This window comes from Camellia sinensis, chromosome 4, assembly GCF_055761805.1.
Source record: "Camellia sinensis isolate YWXY chromosome 4, ASM5576180v1, whole genome shotgun sequence".
In the NCBI taxonomy this organism is placed as follows: Eukaryota; Viridiplantae; Streptophyta; class Magnoliopsida; order Ericales; family Theaceae; genus Camellia; species Camellia sinensis.
Genome location: NC_138964.1, coordinates 11,701,520 through 11,709,683, shown reverse-complemented (window position 1 = coordinate 11,709,683; position 8,164 = coordinate 11,701,520). Strand labels below are relative to the sequence as shown.

Sequence of the window (8,164 nt, the reverse complement as noted above, 5' to 3'; positions counted from 1 at the left end):
CGTGAAGATGAACATAACATTAAACAATATTGTAATGAATCAACTAAAACAATGAGTTTATTTGGTATAATTTTTTTTTTTTTTAATTTGAAAATTGATAACTCAAAAGCAAAAGTTAATACCTTTATTAAGTCTTTTCTCTTCAAACGTTTCACATAGACAAATGTTACATGATATTTTTTAATTAATAATTTTCCCCTCACTCGTGCTATTGAGTAAATACTACCATTATGAGTATTAGAGGGGACAAATATATAATATATGGTGTGCACAACTTTGAGCATATACTATAAAAATTAACCAATTAAATGTAAAAGGTAAATAATAATAATAATAATAATAATAATAATAATTTAAAATCAAGATCCGAAATGATTATATAGAGATATTGTACATGGATAATTTATTACGAAAAAAAAAAAAAGGTGTCACACTAACTGTGTATTTTGTATAAAGTTGATAACTATGAACAGAGAAGGACAGTATAAATAATAATTTGTCTGTGTGGGCATAAAATATTTGTTTGACGTTTGATAGAATGAAAAATGAAATAAATAGCGAATAAGTTTATTTGAGTCAAAAATATTTTCTACTTTTAGAAGGGAGAAAATGTTTTTTAAACTAAACTATTACCAATATCATTACACTATCATCGCTACTGTGACCTCCACTACCAAAGCACCGGCACCATCACCATGGCCCCACCATCACACCACCACCTCCATGTCCACCTTCCTCCCACCGCCACCTCCACCATCACCAAACATAGAAAAAAAATTCTCTTAAATTTTTTTTTTCCATAAAAAAATATTTTCCGTCCAAACAAAAAGAAGCAATAATAAGAGTAGAATGATGAATCATGTTATTACTCATTAACATTACACTTTGAATTCAAATTGTAAAGGATTAATTCTAAAAATACCCTTCTATTCTCATTTTTAAATATATTTTTAACAATTACTTTACAAGAAAAATTTTAGAAACTTTTAAATTTAAAGTTTTAACTTTTCAAAGTAGACATGCATTTTGGAATAATAAAAAATGTAACAATGGATCAATAAAAAAGGACGGAGGGAACCAAGGAACTTTAGCCTGGTTGACTAGTCATTTCGCCACCAAATCTCTCTTAAGAGCATCTGTATCAAACTAGCTAAAATCGTTTTTTAGTTAAACTAGTGATATTGTTCATCAAAAATGGACGTCCACCAGTCTCGCTAGAGTATCTCGCTAATTTATGATTGCTACAGTATCTCGCTACAACAAGTAAGGTACTGTTCATCGTTACAACACGAAGATTAGTGTTACCGGATGTCCGGCCGGTCAACGGCCAATTTATTTATTTATTTATTTTTGCATATTTTGCATTTTTTAAGAATTATTTGATTGGTAACTCATCAATTTAATAAATAAAAAAAAAGAAATAATAACAAACGCAACAAGAAAATTATATTTTAATAAGATCAAGTTAGAATAGAGAGTTTGATGCAGTAGGTACTAAGGAAGTGACTAGCTAAAATAGTAAGATAGGCTTTTTAGCTATAATTTGACTAAAAATTTGCAGAGGCTGGTGTGGATGCTCTAAAAGAGATAAATCTTGGGTTTCACTCTTGGTTCCACAATGTGAGGGTGAAAAAAAAAAAGGATGGAGGGAGTACTAACCAGTAGGGGCGTTGGAAGCAAGGTTAGAAAGGAAAAGAATGACAAGGGAAAGAAGTGCGATGCCTGTGATTGATGCGAGCATGAGGCTCTGTTAAGTTCCAGAGAGTGGTTGGTATTCCTGTTTTGTTAAATCCATCCACCGTTATAAACATTCCACAGAAGAATATCAACAACGGATATGATACCTATCATTCATATTCATAAACCAACAAAAATTTAGAAGGAACCACAAACCACTATACAAGTTACAAGTTGCCATTAGCTAACATTTACAACTTTTTTTTTTTTTTTTTTTTATCAGCAAAAGAAACTTTATTGATAAGAAAAGTAAGATACAAGAGAACTAAACAACAATAAAGAAGAGAAGTGCAAAAATCATCATAACTAACCATATCAATCCCAACTAGGTTGGCACTGATAAGGTAGCACAATCCTTTGCTAGCACTTAACCCAAGATTGGTGAGGAACCAATCAAAAGAGACAAAAAGAGAAGAAATGAAAAACAACAAATAACCGGAGCACACCCAGAGCCAGGCTAGTAGCAACATCACAACATCTGCAGCCACACAGAATCCAAACTGCAGCCACCAGCAACCAGCTGTAACAGAGAAACATACCACCAACATCCAGTTGCACATAACAGATCAGCCTCAGCACTGTAGCAGCAAACCAATAGAACAAAAGTAGCAGAAAAATCATGGAATTCATCTTAAATGTCTTCTTCAACTCTGTTCCAGAGCATGCCATTGTCTCTAAGCACACTTCAATTGATCCTTCTGGTACAGTCGGTTTGTGTTTCAGAAGCATTCCATATTGATATAGCAAATGAAACATGTAGTCATATACACTCTTCATTTTTAGCTCCTCTTGAATGAAGTTGCTCCCAGCCTTTCCAATCTCTTGAACAGCAGCAGCCAAGCTCAAAACATCCTCATAGTAGGTGCAAGCTCAACAAGCATAATAACATATCAGAATTCACCAACTACAACCTGCAACTGCACATCAAATTCACCAACTACAAAGGGAGTCTGATGACAAAACACCCACACATCAAAATTCACCAACTGCAACTTGCTTTCTGAGGCCTTGAATGAGCAGCATCCAGCTTCCAGAAGCATTAGCATTACCATTACCATTCCCCTCCTAAAATCTGCACACCAATAGACCTCTAAGGCCATACATCAGACCAACAACCATCTGGAGGTAGCCCCTACAGCAGCAAGCGCACCTAATTAGCAAACCACAGAAGCCCCAAAGATACATCTCAACAGTAGCCACAATTCAGCATATAGCAGCAGACATTAGCTTAACTCTGCATTTGGAGGAGGATCCCCTTTGGTTACTGGATTCGTTCTTTCTTAGCAGGCCAAATAGTAGAGCAACATAACCAGCAATGCTGTAGTTCAGATTCCAGTTCCATCAGTAACCCAAGCCCTTAGTCCAGAATCAACCATAGTCAACCATAGCAGCAGCCTTGCTCACACACAGAGCAGAACACAACACGGGAAGAGGAATCCCATGATACTAACAGCAGCAGACCTCAATGACCCCAAGCAACTCAATAGCCCCAACCAGCATAGACTCAACCACAGCAACAGAAACAGAAATAAAGAAAGAGCATCAGCAGTAGCAAGACAGCTGAAAACACCAGGAAGCCAGGACAATAGCATAATTCTTCATCTGGATCACTCCTTTAATATCAGGAAACCAGGACAACAACATAATTCTACAGAGGCCAAGACAACAGCATAACAGCAGTAAATACACCATATGGCCAAGTTAACAACAAACACCCCTCAGTAATAACTAACATTTACAATTTACTATCTTTTTGTTTACAGTAAAAAATTTTAAGTATGTTTTATTTTAATTTTTTATTAAAAAAAAAACAAAAACAAAAACATGTTTGGTTTGAGTGTTTTAAAAACTTGTTTTGAAAAAAAAGTGAGAAAGATGATCAAAAGTGGTTGTTGACGCACTGGTTTTCAATAAGAGATGATAACTGTCTGTGGAAGATGGTTGTCGGATGTAGGAGATGCAGGCCCGGCTCTGACCATAGGCCCACAAGACCATGCCTTAGGACCCCTCAAAATAAGTCCAAAAAAGGGGGCCCCTCCTATTATAATTTAATGTAATATATTTGGTATGTTTTAAGTTCGAAAAAAATTTAAAAAAGCCCAAACTAACTTAAAATAAATTGATCCATTAAAAAATTAAAAGGCCCAACACTGCAACCCAACAAAGCAGCAATTTGAAAGGCCCAACAATTAATCCAATTCTTAATTCCTAACAATTAAGGGCCAACAGTTAAGGCCCACTTTGACAGCAACTTGAAAGGCCTATCTAATTTCTAACCCTACTACCTTTCCTTAATCCAATTTCCCCTACAGCTTGTCTGATAGCACACTAGCAGCCCAAGCCAACCAAGCAACAAAGCAGCAGCACACAACGGGGCAGAGCAGCATCACAAGTATTTTATTTTATTTTTTTCCTTCTATTCAATTAATTAAATATTTGTCTTGTCTTTTACTCAATTAATTGCTATTATAATATTGGTAGTTACATCATCAAGAAGAATTTGTTTAAGTTTAATAGTTTACATCACATAATTTAAAAGTTTTGTGTTTTGTTAAGTGGTGGTAGTGCTCTTGTTTTGAATTTTGATCTAAAAAAATATTTTGATCTCAGCTCATTATGATTCTTAAAAGAAATTATCCGTCTGGATTCACAAAAGGGAAAAAGAAGCAAAGAGTCGAAAAATTAGTCGAGTGTCAGAGAGCAGCTATTGTAATGCTAAGTATTTTTTGTGATTTTAATACAAATATTTTATCTTTTACCTTAATTTTTTTTTATCATTCAATGAAAAAAAAAATGTGAAGAGCCCCAGAAATTTATTAGTTGATTATCAGCTTTGGGCCCCGGAAATCTCAAGACCGGCCTGAGGAGATGATGGCTAGAAGTGATAATTGATGGTCAAAAATGGTGGACAGAGATGTTTGTTGATCATTAGAATTTAGGACCATAGGTGCATGACCATATTTCAGCAAGAGGTGAGGTAGATACCAAATACGAATTATTATTATTATTATTATTATTATTATTATTATTATTATTATTATTATTATTATTATTATTATTATTATTATTTTGTAAACATTAATAGGAAAAAAAAAAGTAACAAAAAAAAAGTTTACTCGATATACCTTTTCGAGGGAGGGGCGGGCATCCTTGAAATCAAGGACCACAAGAACAAGAGTAGCAGTAAGTGCAGTCCAAGACATATTTAAACCCAGAAGAAATGCAATCAACATTCCATTTGTAAAAACATAAACACTAAACTTCCTCAACATTCTCTTCCAGTCTCCCTTCTCCTTCCCCAAACCCTCCTCTTCCTTCTCCTCCTCCTCCTTCACTTCCATAGCCTGCTGTACTGTTACTGGATTTGCTTCTTCCAAATTTTCAAACATCATCATGCTTCCATTTGAGTTAAAAACATTTGTCATCGAAAAAGAATGAGACATAGTCACAGGTGAAAACTGATGAGAAGTCACTTCTTCCTCAAATATCACCACTTCTTCTTCACTTTTTTTGACACACAACACCTTCCAATACATACCCAGAAGCATAAGAACACTTACAACAACCCCAACAAACATTGCAGGTAAAATCATCGACACGAATATATAAGATAAATTGATAGAGAGAGAATTACAGAGAGAATAAATTGTATGTATTAAGATTGATATATGTTGTGTCTTTAACAATGTTAGAAGCTCCTTATATAGGAGAGGATTACAAACCTGAATAGGAAAGTGGCCGAAAGTAGCCGAACACTAACTTAAAGTAATGTTTAATAAAGACAAGTACTAACCTACTAACATCATTACAAGCACTAATATACACTAACAGCCCCCCTCAAACTCAAGGAGGATTAACCAACTTGAGTTTGGAGAGAATAACAAAACAGGAAAACAAACTAAAAAATAAAATAGGATAGGAGACACTGTATGGTCGTGTCAGATCGTTGTTGAAGACACTGTGTGGTCGTGTCAGACCGTTGGAGAAGATAAGGTCTGGACAGTTTACGAGGTCATGCCGGACCGATGTAGAAGCTAATCGGAATCAATGTCGAGACAGTTTACGGGGTCATGTCAGACCGTTGTAAAAGCTGACCGAAATCATTGTCGGGACAGTTTACGGGGTCATGTCGGACCGATGTAGAAGCTGACCGGAATCAATGTCGGGACAGTTTACGGGGTCATGCCGGACCGTTGTAAAAGATTGTGGTGGTGCACCAAGGGGGCGACTTAGGGAGTGCGCCATGGGGTGGCTTGGGTGGTTCCCATGGTAGATAACCATGCTCATTAGCTTGGGTGGTTCGCATGGTGTGTAACCATGCTCACCATGATATATGTATAACCCCCCCCCTCAAACTCAAATAGGTGTGAAGATAGAAACCTATTTGAGGTTGAAACAAAGAGATTGATAAAGTGGAGCAAAACAGCTCAACACAGAGTGAAGATGTGAAAAAAAAAAAAAAATGGTAGAAAGGTTTTTTTTTTTTTTGTGTGTGGTGTAGAACAGTGAGCAGGGTGGATCCTTGATAGGAATAAAACAAGGGTGTTGTGCAAGCTGGATGGCAAGAATGGTACAAGGTTGTTGGAGCAGAAAAATCAGTGAGGTGGTGTTAAATCTGTGTTTTGTTTTGTGTTTTCGTTTTTTTTTTTTTTGACTCATACCCATGTTCTCCGGATGGAAGGCTAAAAACAGAGAGGTAGTGTGAGAAAATAAAGTATAAAAGAAAATAAAGTTGAAGAGAATTGTGTGAATAAAGTTGAAGATAAAAATAAAAAGAAAAGGTGAGATTCAAATTTGTTTGGACGGGTCCTACCACTAATGGAAAAGTAAGATGATGGGTGTGCAAACCAGGTTGTATTTCGTTTTCTTTTCAAAGGATGGAGTAAAATATATTTAAAAAAAGAAAAGAAAGTTGAGTGGGGAACATGAGTTCAGGTGAAACCACTGTGTGGAGTATACAGAGAGAACCCACTGTGTGGCGTCGCGGTTGGTATCACGCCAACATCGGCTGTGGCTGCCGACGGTGTGCAAGGTGACGTGGGTCTTCGATAACAGAGACTGGGGCGTTGCTGGAAGCTGTGATGAAGATGAGTGTGCAAACGGCAGAGCCTTCTTGAAGAAGAAGAGAGGTGGGTTGGTCTGCAAGTGTATATCTTCTAAATCTTATAGGATAGGAGACACTGCTTGGAGCTCCGATTGAAGACAAAGAGCGCTGATTCGATGCGTGTACTAGGGGGTTGAACTTGCAGAACCTGCCGTTAGAGATGATGGACCAGAAGGTAATGGAGTTGATGGAGGTTTCAATAAGCATGGTTGGGGTCCCGCGGGCGGTGAAGGCAAGGTTGCCGCCCGCCGGAAGGTGAAGATCACTAAAAGCTAACCTATAGCTCTGATACCATATAAGATAAATTGATAGAGAGAGAATTACAGAGAGAATAAATTGTATGTATTAAGATTGATATATGTTGTGTCTTTAACAATGTTAGAAGCTCCTTATATAGGAGAGGATTACAAATCTGAATAGGAAAGTGGCCGAAAGTAGCCGAACACTAACTTAAAGTAATGTTTAATAAAGACAAGTACTAACCTACTAACATCATTACAAGCACTAATATACACTAACACGCCGAAAGACATGTTACCTCAAATGACAATGAGCAAGTTTTGAGGGTTCCCAATCGGAGTTGTAGCAGAACCGATATTAGCACTCGATGCCAAGGCCAGCAAAAAAGGATGGGATTTGACATTGTTTTGCTTCGGGATTTTGAGCATGAACTCTGTCAAGATGACACAAGTCATGTCGTTTGTGAACAGAGAGCTCGAAATCGCTGAAACAAGGCAGACACGACAGAGCAAGTCCTTCGGGCCTTGAGATTTCCATGAGAGTAACTTTCCTAAGTATTTGAACATGTCAGCTTCTTCGAGGTAGACACTGACAACCATGGTACCCAAAAGGAGGCCGAGGATTGGGAGGTCAATGTTGGCGAAGGCTTGGTTTGGAGTTAGGGCTTTGAAGATGACCATGAGTGTGGGTCCGAGGAGCGAGCCTGCAGTTCGGCCTATGGGGAGGAATGAGACTGCTGGAAAAACTGCTAGAACCCAAAACACAGTGAAACTAAACGAGCCTAGAACTAGTTTGCTTGTACAAGTCAATGCCATATTGAAAGCTTGGTTTGAAGAATACAATCCTAAAGCTCATGAATTGAAGATGAGTCAATTTTGATTTGCCTTTGGTGTCCTGACAGACCAGATATTTGTTAGAAAGTTTAAGTTGGAGTGAGAAATTTTACTTATGTATGTGTGAAAAAACCCATTTGAAACTTTTTTGGATTGAAGAAGATACACGATAGTGAAATGCATTTTTTTACAATTCGGAAGCAATAGCAGTTCTAAGAAAGTGATATTAGACAATTTTCACTGTATTCAC

At 37.0% G+C, this 8,164-nt stretch overlaps 1 pseudogene; it reads right to left on the bottom strand.

Annotated features, from left to right (window-relative positions):
- Positions 1-1,654: 1,654 nt before the first annotated feature.
- On the bottom strand, positions 1,655-7,896 carry LOC114293095 (silicon efflux transporter LSI2 pseudogene; annotated as a pseudogene).
- Between the last annotated feature and the right edge of the window lie 268 nt (positions 7,897-8,164).